Source organism: Grammomys surdaster, unplaced genomic scaffold (genome assembly GCF_004785775.1).
Source record: "Grammomys surdaster isolate TR1022 unplaced genomic scaffold, NIH_TR_1.0 125889, whole genome shotgun sequence".
In the NCBI taxonomy this organism is placed as follows: domain Eukaryota; kingdom Metazoa; phylum Chordata; class Mammalia; order Rodentia; family Muridae; genus Grammomys; species Grammomys surdaster.
In genome coordinates, this window is record NW_021620714.1 from 751,533 (window position 1) to 770,031 (window position 18,499).

At 38.8% G+C, this 18,499-nt stretch overlaps 1 pseudogene; it reads right to left on the bottom strand.

Annotated features, from left to right (window-relative positions):
* Position 1: 1 nt before the first annotated feature.
* Positions 2-18,499, bottom strand: part of LOC114608330 — a 27,964-nt pseudogene continuing 9,466 nt past the window's right edge.

Here is an 18,499-nt window from a genome sequence, read left to right on the forward strand (position 1 = left end):
CTTAGAAGTAGGTCAGCTCATCATTCTTGGATTTATTACCCTGGTAACCATCAAGTTCCCAATCATCTTCTTTAGAAATCCCTCTGAAGGCTTTTATGTGAAGGAAACAACCACGCCTTACACCCATATGAAAAAACATGAAAGAACAAAAGAAAGAAAGAAACAGAGAAACAAAGGAACAAAGAAATGAAGATAATTCACATGGATATTGATTGTACTACAGATCTTCTTTCCTGTTAAGACTTGATGTGCTAAGATCCTCTGAAACAACTCTTCTGGCTGAGGCCAGCATCGATGAACTGAACTCCCATCCCTTATATCAGGAAAAAGAGCAGCTAACAGTATGGCCAAAAATATATTTCCTAGATTTATTTTTAATACCTTTTAGAAAAAAATTTTATTCAATTTATTTGTATTTATGTACATCACATGTATGCAATGCCTGAAAACATAAGAAAAGGGTGTCAAATTCCCTAGAACTAGAGTCAGAAATAGTTGTGAGCTGCCATGTGGGTGCTGAGACCCAAACCCAGGTCCTCTGCAAGAAGAACCAGCACTTCTCCTACCCACTAATCTATTTCTCCACCTCAATTTACTTTATTGTTCTTTTCATTAAAATCTTGGCACAGATGACATTCCAGAGTTACATTTTCTTTTCATGATGCCTGGAGAGGAGCAGAGGGAAGCCTGTGTTTTTGGTGATTCTGTTTTCTGACTTCTAAGTTAGGAGAAAATTTGGCATATGGTTTGATAAGGGAAAAGAAACTCAGATTTGTTTCAGAGAATATGGACTCTATGGTCCCCATATCTCTGTTATGTTGTAATCTACTATGTGAATGTATACCAGGTTGCCTCCTTTGTAAAGTAAAAATAAAAAAAAGCCTAGATACCACCGGGGTAACATTCTCAATGGTTTCTGTTGTTGTTTGTTTGTTTGTTTGTTTGTTTTTTGTTGTTTTTTGTTGTTTTTTGTTTTTGTTTTTGTTTTTTGGCATGAACCTGGGACCTAAACCATCAGGAAAAGAACTACCACTTTGTTCTTTATCAGAACAATAAAAGTTCTGTGTTCTACAGAAGACATTGTGCTCTTAATCTTCAAGTGCTACTTACCAAAGTTTACCATTATTTATGGGTATATAAGTGCATGCACATATGTATACATATGCGTGTGTGTGTGTGTGTGGTCACATTGACTTCCTATTGTAGGTCTGAACAAAGCTTTCTGTATTCACAAGGTAAAACAAGGTAACTATCCTACCATCCAATGGATTGGACAGTCTTCTACTTGCAAATGTCTTAATTTAAGACCAGTGGTAGAAATGAAGCTATAGTTCGGGCAACAGGAAACAATCACATCAGTGCTTGAGGGAGGTTGGCATCTAACTTTAATGAAGTATTTTTGTCCAGGAACAACTTGAGATTTATACTCAATGGCTTCAAATTTTTTATATTTCTCATTGGTTTTCTCTTCAAGCTGTGCTCTGACCTTAGGAGGAGAAAGTAAGAGATGATGTTAAGGCTGTATTGACTCAGTTTACCTGAGTCATAAATCTGGGAACCTCATCCTGTTGAGAGTCCTCAGAGATGCTGATGAACCTGGGTGGGCTGCCCAAGCAGACAATTTCAGAACTTGGAAGACTGAGGCAGAAGAATGCTCTTCAAGACCAGCTTGGGTTATACAAAAAGATCCAGGTTCATTGAGGCTACAAAATAAATCCTGCCCCCAAAATCAAGATACACACACACAAAATACAAATAAAGCAAAAAACGATATAGTTATGATTTTCAATGAAAGGCCCCAATAGGTATGTCTATATTTGATCAGTAAATACAAAGTGAACAACACATAGTGGAAATTTTCTCTGGGCTCCCTTAGATCATTCTAGGGATACAATAACCAACTCTGGCCTGATACTGTATGGGTACATAATCTTGGAGTCTTCAGGAAGACTGAATTTTCTGACTTAACAAGGACCTTCAGTAGTGTCTGTGCTCTGGTGTTCTCTGGATGGAGGATTATTGCTGTGAGTGAGATAATACTTCCTAAAAGTACACAGTTTACTGTTGGTTTCTCTGCCTCCAAATACTTTAGTGAGAGTTGTCCCCTCAGGCTTTCTCCTGCAACACAGGACAGATGAGTGACATCTGGGAACTGAGCCACCACCCTGTACCTGTTCACCTGACAGTAAAGGGTTGGCAACAGTGCCTAATCTACTTTTTGATCTTAAACCTGTGATCATGAAACAGTGATTAACTAAGTTTTATTCTATAACATTCCCTAGATGTCTTAATTTCCTTTGCAATGTTAAATTTGGGGGAGTAGAGGCAGTTCCTTTCAGCCTTTATGTAGCTTCTACAGTTTGCAGCCAGATGCTGGACACCTAAGAGAAACTCAGGAAATGTCCCTATGAACTGGTTCTTGGCTATGCATGTCTCATGGTGATTTAAGCCTGAGGCCCTGGCTTCCATAGAGAAGGCAAGTTTGCTGCATTCCTTTGCTCTGATACCTGTAAAGCTCTCCAAGGTGCTAAGGTTGTGCAGTGAAAAAGGACAGGGTAGTATCTAATCAGAGTGCCTCTTAAGCATTTTGAGTCTTGGTTTCATCCTCCAAATATAGGATGGAATGCCTCCTTGCCTGCCTGGAGCTTTGAAGATCAACTGAGAGGTGGCAGAGATCATGGATTTTAGAATAGCAAAGCTTCTTCCCTGGTGAGATGACTTCCTGAAATATTTATGTCTCATTGTGCTTCTCTGGAACTACAAGAACACATTTCTAAATTAATTTCATTACTGAAGATGTGGTCTACAGATGTTGTAATTAGCAAGATAATCCCTTCGAGTAGCTTCCTAACTTAAAATTATATGATTAAACTACATTGTATGTATGTACAAAATCCTCAAAGAACTAATGAGAATATCATGATAAAAACTTACCCTAACCACAGAGATACATCTGGGTGCCAGGGACATTCAGGGCACAGCAGCTACCCAAACCCTGCCCCTCCGGAATTCCACTTCCCTTCCACCCCTGCCTGGTCCTTTGGGCTGGAGCAGACACAGAATCGGTCGGCTCCGGTCCTGTGGAGATACTGAATTCCGAGTCATCCTAGAAGAGCCACTGCACTCAGAGCAGCCGGTAAGAACTCCATCTCACTCCTTAAGCCCCAGAGATACATCTGGGAGCCAAGGACATTAAGGGCACAGCACCTACCCAAAACCTGCCCCTCTGGAATTCCACTTCCCTTCCGCCCCTGCCTGCTCCTTTGGGCTGGAGCAGACACAGAGTCGGTCTGCTCCTGTCCTGTGGAGAAACTGAATCCTGAGTCATCGAGGAGCCACTGCACTCAGAGCAGCTGAAACTGAATCCTGAGTCATCGAGGAGCCACTGCACTCAGAGCAGCCGAGGAACCACTGCACTCAGAGCAGAAGGATTTCCAGATCCAAGAGGTGGTCTGAGTCCCAGGAGTTATTCCACCCAGGAGATTAGGAGCATAAGACCACAGAGACATCTGGACTCCGAGGAGCTCTGCAATAAGCAAGATAACTGGAAATACAGACTCCAGTCTTACACAGTGAGGGCAGGTACCACTACAGTTAGCCAGATGGCGAAAGGCAAGCGCAAGAACATAAGCAACAGAAACCAAAGTTTCTTGGCATCATCAGTGCCCAGTTCTCCCAATATAGCAAGCCCTGAACACCCCATCACACCTGAAAAGCAGGATTCAGAATTAAAATCACTTCTCATGATGATGATAGAGGATTATAAGAAGGAATTAAGTAACTCCCTTAAAGAAATACAGGAGAGTACAAGTAAACAGATAGAAGCCCTTAAAGAGGAATCACAGAAATCCCTTAAAGAAATGCAAGAAAACACAAAGAAGGAATTAAACAAAAACTTTCAGGATCTGAATCTGGAAATAGAAACAATAAAGAAAGTTCAAAGGGAGACAACCATGGAGATAGAAAACCTAAGAAAGAGATCAGGAGTCACAGACGAAAGCATCACCAACCGAATACAAGAGATAGAAGAGAGAATCTCAAATGCAGAAGATACGGTGGAAAATATTGACACAGTTGTCAAAGAAAATGCAAAATGCAAAAAACTCCTAACTCAAAACATCCAGGAAATCCAGGACACAATGAGAAGACGAAATCTCAGGATAATAGGTATAGATGAGAATGAAGATTCCCAACTTAAAGGGCCAGTAAATATCTTCAACAAAATTATTGAGGAAAACTTCCCTAACCTAAAGAACAAGATGCCCATTAACATACAAGACTCCTACAGAACACCAAATAGACTAGACCAGAAAAGAAATACCTCCCGTCACATAATAATCAAAACATCAGATGCACAAAACAAAGAAAAAATACTAAAAGCAGTAAGGGAAAAAGGTCAAGTAACATATAAAGGCAGACCTATAAGAATTACACCAGACTTCTCACCAGAGACTATAAAAGCCAGAAGAGCCTGGACTGACATCATACAGACCCTAAGAGAACACAATTGCCAGCCCAGATTACTATACCCAGCAAAACTCTCAATCACTATAGATGGTGAAACCAAGATATTCCATGACAAAACCAAATTTGCACAATATCTTCCCACAAACCCAGCACTTCAAAGGATAACTGATGGAAAACGTCAACACAAGGAGGGAAACTACAACCTAGAAAAACCAAGGAAGTAATCTTCCAACAACCCCAAAAGAAGATAACTATACAAACATAACTTTACCTCTAATAACAAAAATAACGGGAAGCCACAATCATTTTTCCTTAATATCTCTTAACATCAATGGTCTCAATTCCCCAATAAAAAGACGCAGACTATCAGACTGGATACACAAACAAGACCCAGAATTTTGCTGCATACAAGAAACGCACCTCAGTGACAAAGACAGACACTACCTCAGAATAAAAGGGTGGAAAACAATTTTCCAAGCCAATGGTCCCAAGAAACAAGCTGGAGTAGCCATTCTAATATCAAATAAAATTGACTTTCATCCAAAATTAATCAAAAAAGATAAGGAAGGACGCTTCATACTCATCAAAGGAAAAATCTACCAAGGTGAACTATCAATTCTGAACATCTATGCTCCAAATTCAAGGGCACCTACATACACAAAAGAAACTTTACTAAAGCTCAAAACACACATTACACCTCACACAATAATAGTGGGGGATTTCAACACCCCACTCTCAGCAATGGACAGATCATGGAAACAGAAACTAAACCGAGACACTTTGACATTAACAGAAGTTATGAACCAAATGGACTTAACAGACATCTATAGAACATTTCATCCTAAAACAAAAGAATATACCTTTTTCTCAGCACCCCATGATACCTTCTCCAAAATAGACCATATAATTGGTCACAAAACAACCCTCTACAGATACAAAAAGATTGAAATAATCCCTTGCATCTTATCAGATCATCACGGACTAAGACTGGTCTTTAATAATGACAAAACCAATGGAAAACCCACGTGCACATGGAAACTGAACAACTCTCTGCTCAATGATGACTTGGTCAAGGAAGAAATAAAGAAAGAAATTAAAGACTTTTTAGAATTCAATGAAAATGAGGACACATCATACCAAAACTTGTGGGATTCCATGAAGACAGTGCTAAGAGGAAAACTCATAGCTCTAAGTGCCTACAAAAAGAAACTGGAAAGAGCACACACTAACAAGTTGACTGCACAACTAAAAGCTCTAGAACAAAAAGAAGCAAATACACCCAGGAGGAGTAGAAGGCAGGAAATAATCAAACTCAGGGCTGAAATCAACCAAATAGAAACAGAAAGAACAATACAAAATATCAATAAAACCAGGAGCTGGTTCTTTGAGAAAATCAACAAGATAGATAAACCGTTAGCCAGATTAACCAGAGGGCACAGAGACAGTATCCAAATTAATGAAATCAGAACTGAAAAGGGAGACATAACAACAGAAACTGAAGAAATTCAAAAAATCATCAGATCCTACTACAAAGGCCTATACTCAACAAAACTGGAAAACCTGGATGAAATGGACAATTTCCTAGACAGATACCAGGTACCAAAGTTAAACCAGGAGCAGATAAACCATCTAAATAGTCCCATAACCCCTCAGGAAATAGCAGCAGTCATTAAAAGTCTCCCCACTAAAAAAAGCCCAGGACCAGATGGTTTTAGTGCTGAATTCTATCAGACCTTCAAGGAAGACCTAATACCAATTCTCTTCAAACTATTCAACAAAATAGAGACAGAAGGAACACTACCCAATTCGTTCTATGAAGCTACAATTACACTCATACCCAAACCCCACAAGGACCCGACAAAGAAAGAGAACTTCAGACCAATCTCCCTTATGAACATCGATGCAAAAATACTCAATAAAATTCTAGCAAACCGAATCCAAGAACACATCAAAACAATCATCCATCATAATCAAGTAGGTTTTATCCCAGGAATGCAGGGATGGTTCAACATTCGGAAATCCATCAATGTAATCCACTATATAAACAAACTTAAAGAAAAAAACCACATGATCATTTCACTAGATGCTGAGAAAGCATTTGACAAAATTCAACATCCCTTCATGATAAAAGTCTTGGAAAGATCAGGAATTCAAGGCCCCTACCCAAACATAGTAAAAGCAATTTACAGCAAACCAGTAGCCAACATCAAGCTAAATGGAGAGAAACTTGAAGCAATCCCACTAAGATCAGGGACTAGACAAGGCTGCCCACTCTCCCTCTACCTATTCAATATAGTACTGGAAGTCCTAGCCAGAGCAATTAGACAACAAAAAGAAGTCAAAGGGATACAAACAGGAAAGGAAGAAATCAGAATATCACTATTTGCAGATGATATGATAGTATACTTAAGTGGCCCCCAAACTTCCACCAGAGAACTCCTAAACCTGATAAACAACTTCAGCAAAGTGGCTGGTTATAAAATCAACTCAAACAAATCAGTAGCCTTCCTCTACATGAAAGATAAATAGACTGAAAAAGAAATTAGGGAAATGACACCTTTCACAATAGTTGCAAATATAAAATACCTTGGTGTGAATCTAACCAAGCAAGTGAAAGATCTGTATGACAAGAACTTCAAGTCTCTGAAGAAAGAAATTGAAGAAGATCTCAGAAGATGGAAAGATCTCCCATGCTCATGGATTGGCAGGATTAATATAATAAAAATGACCATCTTGCCAAAAGCAATCTACAGATTCAATGTTGGAGATGTAGCTCAGTGTTAGAACTCTTTGCCAAGCTTGCTCAAGGTACTAGGTTCAATCCCTAGAGACACCATGAAAAAATATTCTTTCCCAAAGCAGATCATAGAACCCTACCCAATCCCTTGAAGACAGCCATAAAACCTGGAACCCTTGTTCAAAACTTCTTCTCCCCTTTTGTTTAGTATTTGAACTTCCTTGCCTTGTAGGAGGTCATACAATCTTGATTCTAGGAGGGGTTCTGCTCAGTACCATAGAGATGGACCACATCACAGATAGACCAAGAATCTAAACAGAGTAGCTTTGCTGGTTCTCCTACCCTATCTTTCATCAGAAGGACATAAACCTCCCTGTCCAGTCACATCTGCAATAAGCTGTCCATTTTTGGACAATTAAAAACATAAAGGATAGACAGCTGTTCTGGGATATTTGGGACTCCATTTCCAAAGTGTCCTGTGTCATTTAATACTTTGATTACATAAACCTGCCCCACTTTTTTTCTGTGCTCTGCTGTCATAGGAGTGTGACCCTTAGAAGGAAGAGGATAAGTATTTCTCTTTGTGTGTTCCTACATGATATACATTATAATGATTCATTTTGCACTGAGTCGAAGGATTAAAATACACTTCTGTGACATACCTTTTTTATTTTTTTTTTATTTTTTTGAGACAGTGTTTCACTGAGAAGTTCTGGGTACTGTTGAACTCACTATGTTGATCAGGCTAACCTTGAACACACAGAGCTTCACATGCCTCTGCCTCTCAGATGCTGAGATTAAAGGCAAGCACCACCATACCTGGCTAATAACTTTAAAATGTCAATATCTCGTTTTCTGTAGTGAAGTCATTAGTAAAAGTACCCACACTTCCAGAGACCTTGGAAGAAATGTAGACATACAGGCCAGCCTATCTCTCTTCACTCAGATCTGCATTCTGTCTAGGGCTACAGGTGACTTTTGTGCACAGTTAAGGTTGAGAACACCAACTTGATGTGAATATTCTAATGAAGATTTAAAGATTTAATGTTCTTCAAAAATAAAATGCTCCAAGATATTGATTGAAATAAACCTATGGATGAGAACCATTTAGCCTTAAATATTTAGTGACCAATTTCAGGTCTGTGATTCCCTCTAGAATGTTCAGTGCCCCAAGCATGAAGGCTCCCATTTTTTTTTCTTTTTTTCTTTTTTTTTTAATTGGATATTTTATTTACATTTCATATGTTATCCCCTTACCCCATCCCCCACCCACCCGGAAACCCCCCATCCCCTTACCCCTCTTCCTTTTTCTCTGTGGATGTAACCCCCACCTACCCCCCCACTCCCACTTCCCCACCCTCAAAATTCCCACCCCCTGGGGCATCCAGCCTTCATGAGGTCAAGGATCTCATCTTCCACCTGTGCCCGGCAGGGCCCTCTACTCTTACATACTCAGCTGAAGCCCTGGATCCCTCCATAAGTGCTCCCAGGCTGGTGGTTAGGACCCTGGGAGCTGTGGTTGGTTGGTATTGTTGCTCTCCTCATGGTGTCACAAACCCTTTCAGCTCCTTCAGTCCTCACTCTAACTCCTCCATTGAGAACCTCATGATCAGTTCAATGGCTAGTTGTGAGCATCTGCCTCTGAATATGTCAGACTCTTGAAGGCCTCTGAGGAGACATCCATGTCAGGCCCTTATCAGCATGTACTTCCTGACTTCCTCATCAGCATCTACCTTTGGTGACTGCATATGGGGTGGATACTCAGGTGGAAAGGTCTTCAAATGGCCCCTCCTTCAGTTTCTGTCCCTCACTTTGTCTCCATGTTTGCTCCCTTGAGTATTTTGTTGCTCCTTCTAAGAAGAACTGAATCACCCCCACTTGGTCTTCCTTTTTTATGAGCTTCATGTGGCCTGTGAGTTGCATCTTGGGCATTTCAAGGTTCTGGGCTAATATCCAATAATCAGTGAGTGAATACCATGTGTGTTCTTTTGTGATTGGCTTACTTCACTCAGGATGATAATTTCTAGTTCCATCCATTTACCTAGGAACCTCTCGAATTCATTGTTTTTAATAGCTGAGTAATACTCCATTGTGTAAATATACCACATTTTTTGAATCCATTCCTCAGTTGAAGGACATCTGGGTTCTTTCCAGCTCCTGCCTATTATAAATAAGGCTGCTATGAACATAGTTGAGCATATGTCCTTGTTATATGTTCGAGCACCTTCTGGGTATATGCCTAGGAGTGGTATAGCTGGATCCTCGGGTAATGCTATGTCCAATTTTCTGAGGAACCGCCACACTGATTTCCAAAGTGGTTGCACCATCTTGCAGTCCCACCAACAATGGAGGAGTGTTCCTCTTTCTCCACACACTCGCCAGCATCTACTATCACCTGAGTTCTTAATCTTAGCCATTCTGACTAGTGTGAGATGGAATCTCAGAGTTGTTTTGATTTGCATTTCCCTGATGACTAAGGACATTGAACATTTCTTTAGGTGCTTCTCGGCCATTCGAGTTTCTTCCATTGAAAATTCTTTGTTAAGCTCTATACCCCATTTTTTAATAGGGTAATTTGGTTGTCTGGTGTCTACTTTCTTGAGTTCTTTGTATATATTGGATATTAGCCCTCTATCAGATGTAGGATTGGTAAAGATCTTTTCCCAATTTGTTGGTTGTCGTTTTGTCCTATTGACAGTGTCCTTTGCCTTACAGAAACTTTGCAATTTTATGAAGTCCCATTTGTCAATGCTTGATCTTAGAGCATATGCCATTGGTGTTCTGTTCAGGAACTTTTCCCCTGTGCCCAAGTATTCGAGGCTCTTCCCCACCTTCTCTTCTATTAGTTTCAGTGTATCTGGTTTTATGTGGAGGTCCTTTATCCACTTAGACTTGAGCTTTGTACAAGGGGATAAGAATGGATCAATTTTCATTCTTCTACATGTTGTCCTCCAGTTGAACTAGCACCATTTGTTGAAAATGCTGTCCTTTTTCCACTGGACAGTTTTAGCTCCTTTGTCAAAGATCAAGAGACCATAGGAGTGTGGGTTCATTTCTGGGTCTTCAATTCTATTCCATTGATCTTCCTGCCTGTCTCTGTACCAATACCAGGTAGTTTTTATCACTATTGCTCTGTAGTACAGCTTGAGGTCAGGAATGGTGATTCCTCCAGAGGTTCTTTTATTGTTGAGAATAGTTTTCGCTATCCTGGGTTTTTTGTTATTCCATATGAATTTGAGAATTTCCTTTTCTAACTCTGTGAAGAATTGAGTTGGGATTTTAATGGGGATTGCATTGAATCTGTAGATTGCTTTTGGCAAGATGGCCATTTTTATTATATTAATCCTGCCAATCCATGAGCATGGGAGATCTTTCCATCTTCTACTCACAAAAAATCTGATGGAGCCTAGTATGGTGGTACATGCCTGTAATCCAAGCCCTTGAGTGGTTGAGGCAGCAGGAGTGCCTTGAATTTGAGGCTAGCCTCATTAACTGCATGCTAGACCATCTAGTGAGACCAACTTTCAAAGAAACAAATAAGAAACTAAATTGATCGTGTCTTACAGGATGATTCAGCTTTAGAGAGAAAAACAATGTGACATTAAAAAAAAAGTGACAGATTCCAAACCTACCTTCATAATTATCCTTTGTAAAACAGGCAACATAATACATCTTTTTATATAGATGATAATTAAGCAACATGTATTAACTTGCTTGAAACTTTGAGTTCAATTTTGATTGTGATGGTTTGGTGAGCATTGCATCCTGGAATCAGCTCAGAGAATCTTAACAACCTTAGGAGCTTTCATATATCAGCTTCAACTAGTGCAATTGGAAAATTCCATCAGTAATTAGAGCTCCTGTGATCAGACATGTGAGGTGTAGAGAGGATCCAGCATGACTTCACCTTCAACTACTGGGGAAACTAAGACTGCAGGAAAGAGTGGGCTTGGCCGATTTTAATCTTGGGGTGTTGACACGTCTCTGAAAGGCTTAATGTTCCACTTTTAGCTATATAAATGACTGGATAAAACCCATATTTTTTTTATTTCTGTCATTTCTCACACTCTTAACGTAAATTATGAATCAAATTTTGGAAGTTTGGTTTGAGATCAAGCTTTTTCCTGAAACACATTGACTCACTTGGTCAGCCATTTCCTAGATTTCTGGTGTTGCAGATCTAGCCCCTGACAAACCTCTGGGCATCATTTTGGTGAGTTGCTTCTTTGCTGGCGGGATGCTTAGAAGAAATGATCCATCAAGCACTAAGAGTCAGAGTTTTTACAGTATCTGCAAAATCCTCCTCCAATGTATTTTCTCCATAGTATCAGAGGAACTGGGGAAATGAGTGTAGTCTCCGGTAAGTCTTACTACATCCCTGAGAGGAAATGCTGAGAGGAGTTGGGAGGAAATATGGTGGGGGACATGTGCAAGTATGTGTCATAATGTCATCCCGTTGTATCATATGACAAATGACATGTATAACCAGACTTTCTAAATATGTTAATCCTTGAAGAGTTCTTTAAAGGAAATACTTAATAATGTGAAGGCAGTTTGTTTAGAATCCACCAAACCTTACAAAGATAATAAAACTATGATGGATTTTTACCTGTCCTTTCAAGAATATTTATCCCCAAACATGAGGAATAAAATGGCAAACACCATTTCTTCCTCTGCTGTTGTCCTCTTTTGTTTTGTTTTGTTTTGTTTTGTTTTGTTTTGTTTTGTTTTGTTTTGTTTTGTTTTGTTTTGTTTGAGACTACATTTCAATGTGAAACACCACCTAGCTATCCTGGAATTCATACTCTTTTCAAGCTTGCTACAAATTCACAGAGATCCTCCCGCCTCTGTCTCCTAACTGCTGGGATTAAAGACATGCATCACCATGCCTGTTGTTTATATTTTTTAGAAGGAACTTCATGTAGCCCTGGCTGTCCAAGGATTCACTATGAACACTGAGCTTCTGAGTCTCCTTCCTCTATCTGCAGAGCCCTGAGATAACAGGCATGGCCTTGAATGTCTGATCCTTCTGTCTCTGCTTCCCAAGTGATGGGTTTACAGTCAGTAGGTAACTTATCATGGTTGGGTTATATCCCAACCATGTAAAAGGCTTCTCTTTAGAAAAATTGTCAGATATCAAGAGGATAGTCTAAGAATAACAAGGAATATGGCACAGTTAAGAGACAGAGGCTTGCTGCTCACCCACTCCTGTCCACTGGGGTGATGCCACCAGAAAGAAAGAGCTGGAGACATGTCAGTTCTGAGTAACACATCCAAAGATATCTGTAATTTTATTCTGTTCTTCTGTATTGAAACAATTCTAAAAATTAAGATAAAAGTGAAATATATATTATCTGTTATCCATATCTCCAAAATCCTTCTTACCAGGGTACTCATAATCTTTTTTTCTAATTATTGATTTTTTGATCTATTTTATGTACATGTGTATGCTGTAGCTGTCTTCAGGCACAGTAGAAGAGATCACCAGATCAGATTACAGATGTTTGTGAGCCACCATGTGGTTGCTGGGAATTGAACTCAGGACCTCTGAAAGAGCAGCCAGTGCTCTTAACCACTGAACCATATCTCCAGCACCTACTCTTCTGTCATGTACCCAAGAAGTGCTCCATGGGTAAACTCTGGACTCTTCCCTACTAGCTGTCATCTTATAAACACTGACCTTCAAGCACTGACATATCAGGACTTCGGTAACAGTTGGAACTTTGGCTCATGATTCCAGGGTAAGTAGGTCATGATGGAGAAGGCATGGCAGTAGGTGAGAAGCAACTGGTCTTATGGTTCTGGTGTCAGGAGGCAGAGTGACAAGTGCTGGCTTTCAGCTCACTCTCATTTTTGTTCAGTCTAGGACTATAGTATGATGTCACCTATATATAAAATGGTTCTTCCCTCCTTAAATGATCCCATATTGAATGTGCTGCTATGATTTACTTATTTGTTTTGGGGGGTTTGTTTGCTTATTTCTTTGTTTGTTGTCTATTCTATATTTTATTTATTTACATTTCAGATGTTATTCCTTTTCCCCATCCCCACCCCCATAAAGCCCCTATTCTATACCTCCTCCTCTTTTTTGCTTTTATACCATTTTAATTTCATGCAAGTACTAAAGTCAGTTCTAGAACTAGGGATACAATAGATGAAAATAGTTAAGGAACAAGAAAGATAATAAACACTGATAGTCAAAGATCAAGCAAGGCAGTAAACTGAGACCTGTGATCACTCCCATGATCACTATTTCTAAGGGCTTATGAGGATGACCAAAAAACTGAGCCTACTTCCCTGTCTTAGCCCAAAGTCATTTTCATGCCTGAAGCATGTTTGACTGTAATAGCCAGTACTATTGTCTATAATCTGATATGGAACACCAAGCATAGAAAAATAATGTAGGCAGTAACTAATTATAATTTTAGTTGCTTTTCTTGTTAAAGTGGTTGTAACTAGAAAGTCTAAAAAGTGTCAAGTCACATGTACATATTTTAATTTTTCAAAATAAAAAATGAGTAGCATCCATTTGCCATAATTGATTACATATAAGTCTTCAAGGATTAACACCATTATGAAAATTTTGAGGACACTGAGAACAAGTTTTTGTAATTTAACTTGTACACTTTCTAGAGATGTCAAATTATTATCTCAAGCTATTACTATTTTGATGACGTAAAGAATAAGGTTGTATGGCCAATTGTTTCTGTAAGATCTATAATCTGCCTGGTATACAAATCTGCTATGGCATTGCTCTGGGGTCCAGGCAATCTAATATGAGCTCTTAAATGTCTGATAAAGTTAAGGAACAGTATGTGTTTCTTAAATTAAGTTGTATTTGTATAAATAACTGTAAAATTTAAGAATTAGCAATATCTAAAAAAGGAAGAATTTTAAGCAATTATAAACCATGAACCATGTACTGGCTATGAGTATACAAATTGAAAGCTTGATTTTTTTTTAGCATTTTAAACAGTGGCTACAGCATGTAATTCAATTATTTGTGCTGAAACAGGGGGAAACTCAAGAGAGTGAACACGTGATCTAATCACATATACTGCCTTTTCAATAGATGAGACATCTATGGGCTGCATGCAAATTTACAAGAAATGCAAAAGCATGCATAGAGGAAAACTGTAACAATTTGTCTTATGGATGATGATTATCAAATTTGTCTAAAAGGTTTGCCATGTAATAAGCCAAATATCATTATTCTACAATAACCAATTTAATTCTTATTTGGAATAAGGAATAAGTATCTAAAATACTTTTAGGATTCTATCTTACAATCTTGTATTAACACTGTAATAGTTTCATAATAGGATGTTTAAACTTTACTTGTAGATGAAGAAGGATGAATCTACATTAATGGTTTTTTGTTTTTTGGGTTTTTTTTTTTTTGCCAAAGGGCTGTTGTGAATACATGAGTAGCAATAACTCAGACAGCCAACAATTGATCATAGTCTATTTAATGTATCTGTTGATGAACTTGAGTCTAAAATGAATTAAATGAATAGGACCAGAAGGTCAGATTGGAAGATTAAGGGCATATGTAGCAAACATGTGTGTTCTGGAGAGATGACTGACCAGTTAAGAGCACTGATTACTCTTCCAGAGGTCCTAAATTCAATTCCCAGCAACCACATGAAGACTCACAACCATCTATAATAGGATCTGAGGCCCTCTTCTCATGTGTCTGAAGACAGCAACAGTGTACTCATACAAATAAAATCAGTAAATATTTTTTAAAAAGGTACAGATAAAAGGTATGACACAAGGAATGTTAAACAGCCCCACTTTGTGTCAATACTTTGTTCAACAGCCATTACAAATAATTTGTAAACAGTTTCCTCAATCTATATTTTCTCACTTAATGGATGATATCGTGATAGGTAATTCTAAAAAAGTTACCTAGGAAAAAAATGTTTGTTTAAGTAAAGATAACATTGCTTTGTAGTGTAGTTAAAAGTAGTCTTTAAAAATACAAAGTCAAAGCCCAAGCAAAAATAAAATGAATAACAATTTACATCCAGGGAAGAGAAGTCTTCCTGAGATTTCCCTTCTTTTTCCTTTCCAGGTAAAAATCAATCACCCGTGATGTCTGCTGTTAGAACTTCTAATCCAGATGCTGACCTCCGAACTTATACTACTCAGACCTTCGAAGGGCCATTGACAAGAACATCAAACAGCTAGAGATTAACATCACTAATCTGAAGAAATCCCTCGTTTCGCTGTCTGAAGAGACCTCCAAAAATCACAAAGATCCTTATTGGACTTGATTTACTCTATTATAATAGAAAAGGCTGTGTACAGCTCTTGACTGTGTACAGCCCTTATAGAAGAATATTGCCTTTACATAGACAAGACTGGGATGGTTAAAGAGAGCATGAAAAAGGTCAGAGAAGGCCCTGAAAAAAGTCAGAGAGAGAAAGATAAAGATGAGTGCTAGTACAAGAATTGGTTTTCAGCCTTTCCAGGGTTGTCAATCCTACCTCTTCTCATCTTGGGACCATTATTTGTGTTCTTTTTGCTTATTTCTTCTGATTCCTGGGCCTCAAATAGGCTGACTAACTCTGTGAAACAACAGATAAATAATTTGGTAGCAAAACTTATTCAGATACAGTATCATAAGTTAGCTTTGGAGGACCAGGAGACTCAAGATGAGGTTGTTACTTTATCCAGGGTGTTCCCAAAACCCATCTCCACCCAACCTAAAAGAGGTTCTTCTTCTGCCCCTAGACCAGACAGAGAGGGGCCACCCAAAACCCCCTTTGACTGGCGACCTGAATTCTTGCTTAGGCTGCGAGGCTAAGCACTGCAAGGGAATACCAATAAAAGTTAAAAATATCTCTCTGGGTTCCCTGACAAGCTTGACTGCATAGGGGTTGATGTCAAAAGTATCCCCTCTCCAAGAAAAAGACATCAAGATAGGTATGGCCCTCATGCCTCACTGGACAATGACAGGGATCCGGAGCCATTACAAGGTCCCCTTCAATTACTGGAGGTCAGGTCTCTATCCCTGCCTTCGCAAGTTTAGAATTGCCACAGCACTTCTATACTTAGAGAAGGGAGGAGATGTCAGGGGAGATGTCATCCCTGCTTGTACACTGAAGGCCTAAAATCAGCCATAGGCCTAAAATCAGCAATAGGCCTGTCATACATATATACTAACACCAAGTCTTGGGTCTCTGTGGATAAACACTGAAACAGATGGCTATAAGCTATTGTAAACAGGCAGTTTTTGTGACAATTTACCAGCCTGGTTAGTCATAGACCTTGTAAATAGGTAGCCTTGGCAGACAATACCAACTTAGATAAGGACAAGTGAATCATAGGCAGAGCCATAACGACCTGTCCCCTGAACCCTTACCCACCCGAGACCCTGTTCTGAAAGATATCTGTATTCCCCCTGAACACCCACACTCCAGTGTCATCCCCTTCCCCACATCCTGCCTTTCTGTGTTTATAACCCCTGTGTGAATGAGTATAAATTACAATTTGAAAAAAATAAATTATATTAAAAAAAGAAAAAAAAGAAAACATATTTTCCTATGATCTGTTATTAATGCTTCAAGCATTTGCTAATTTTGCCTATATATTTCGTGTAAATAAAAAACTTCACCAAAAAAAAAAAAATACAAAGATAAGAGTCTATCAATAAACTAGGACGTAAGATGGTCTTCCGAAAATCTAGCCACAAAAATATAGGTCAGAAGACATCAATTACAGACACTTAATGCTTTTCACAAAAAAAAAAAAAATATTTGCTACAGGCCATAATTGGATTAACTACTCTAGAGTTATGTCATTTATTTCAATCCTGACAAGGTGATTCAACCTTAAATAGGCTGATTACCACTTAAATTATCTAATATCTCTACCAATAGAGACAGTGGTGGTGTAAACTGAGTTACAAACATGACAGCTCAGCAAGGTAACTCTATTTTCTTAACTATATACAAAACATCTATATATAAGCCTAACCCTATAACCAAACAGCTAGCTCTAACGACCTTCCTATCTGTATTATCCTATGGAGTTAGTCTACCTTTCTCTTGACCTCCCCCAAACAAGAGAGGGCTCCTTGGCTTTCTTTCCTAGAATACTGTTTTACCTGTGTCCTGATAGATGCTTCTCTATTTTTCTTGCAAGCCCAAAGAGAAAATCCCTTCCTTCAAAATCAAAACAAGAAGCTCTAGGGGTGATCCAATTGCTTATAAAAGAAGTCTCTAGATCCTACCTTATACACTCTCAGGCTGATCCATGTCACCTTAATAGTGAGGAGGTTCTAACGAAAGTCAGTAGAAGCCATATCATTTCCTCTTTATGGTGGGGTTGCTCTAGGCCACCCAGCTGGGATAAGAAGGATGAATTATTGTATCTCCTTTTAGACTAGGAAAGGAACAAGTCTCAAATATTTTAGATTGGTATGGGTTTTTGTATGATAGTAGAAATTTAAGGTTATGTTTGCTACATCATAATGTATAAATGATTCAACTCTTGTTAAAAATATTTGTGCCTATAACTTAAAAACAACTCATTTAAAATGTAATTTAATGTCCTAGTCTTATGAAAGCTACAATCAGAAACAATTACCAATAATTAAGAAATACTGGTTAGTGTTCAGTCACTTATAAATAGTCATGTCTTTTAATGCATTCAAAACTAGGAGTCATGCTGGATAGTAATATAGCTTGAAAGAGTAGGCTTTATTTAGCTACCTACATGTTTTGAAAGTTAAGCCAAGACAAGTAACTAGAAACAGACAAGTTTGTCTACTCAGATATACTTTAGATAGATAGATAGTCCTCAAATACTTCAGAGATCTGAAGAAAATGTCACTTAGGATGTTTTAATTTTTTTTAAAAAAAGACTTTTTTGACAGACAGACATATCAGCTCCAGTCAGCAACCCCAATCTCTTCCAGTGAAGATGATGGATACAGCAGAATCTCCACCTGGAGTTTGATTCAAATGTGGTAAAACTGGCCACTGGGTTGTAGCCTTCCCTTTATATTGACTGCTGACAGTCCAAACTGTGGACAAGCAGGACACTGGGAAGTTGAATGTCCCACTGTGCCTTGGATGGAACAGTCCACCCAAGTTCCCACTGAAAAAAATAAAAAGAAAGAAGGAAGGAAGGAAAGGAAGGAAGGAAGGAAGGAAGGAAGGAAGGAAGGAAGGAGGGGAGAGAGAGAGAAAGAGGGGGGAGGAGGGAGGAAGGGAAGGGAGGAAGGAAGAAAGGAAGGAAGGAAAGGAAAGGAAAGGAAAGGAAAGGAAAGGAAAGGAAAGGAAA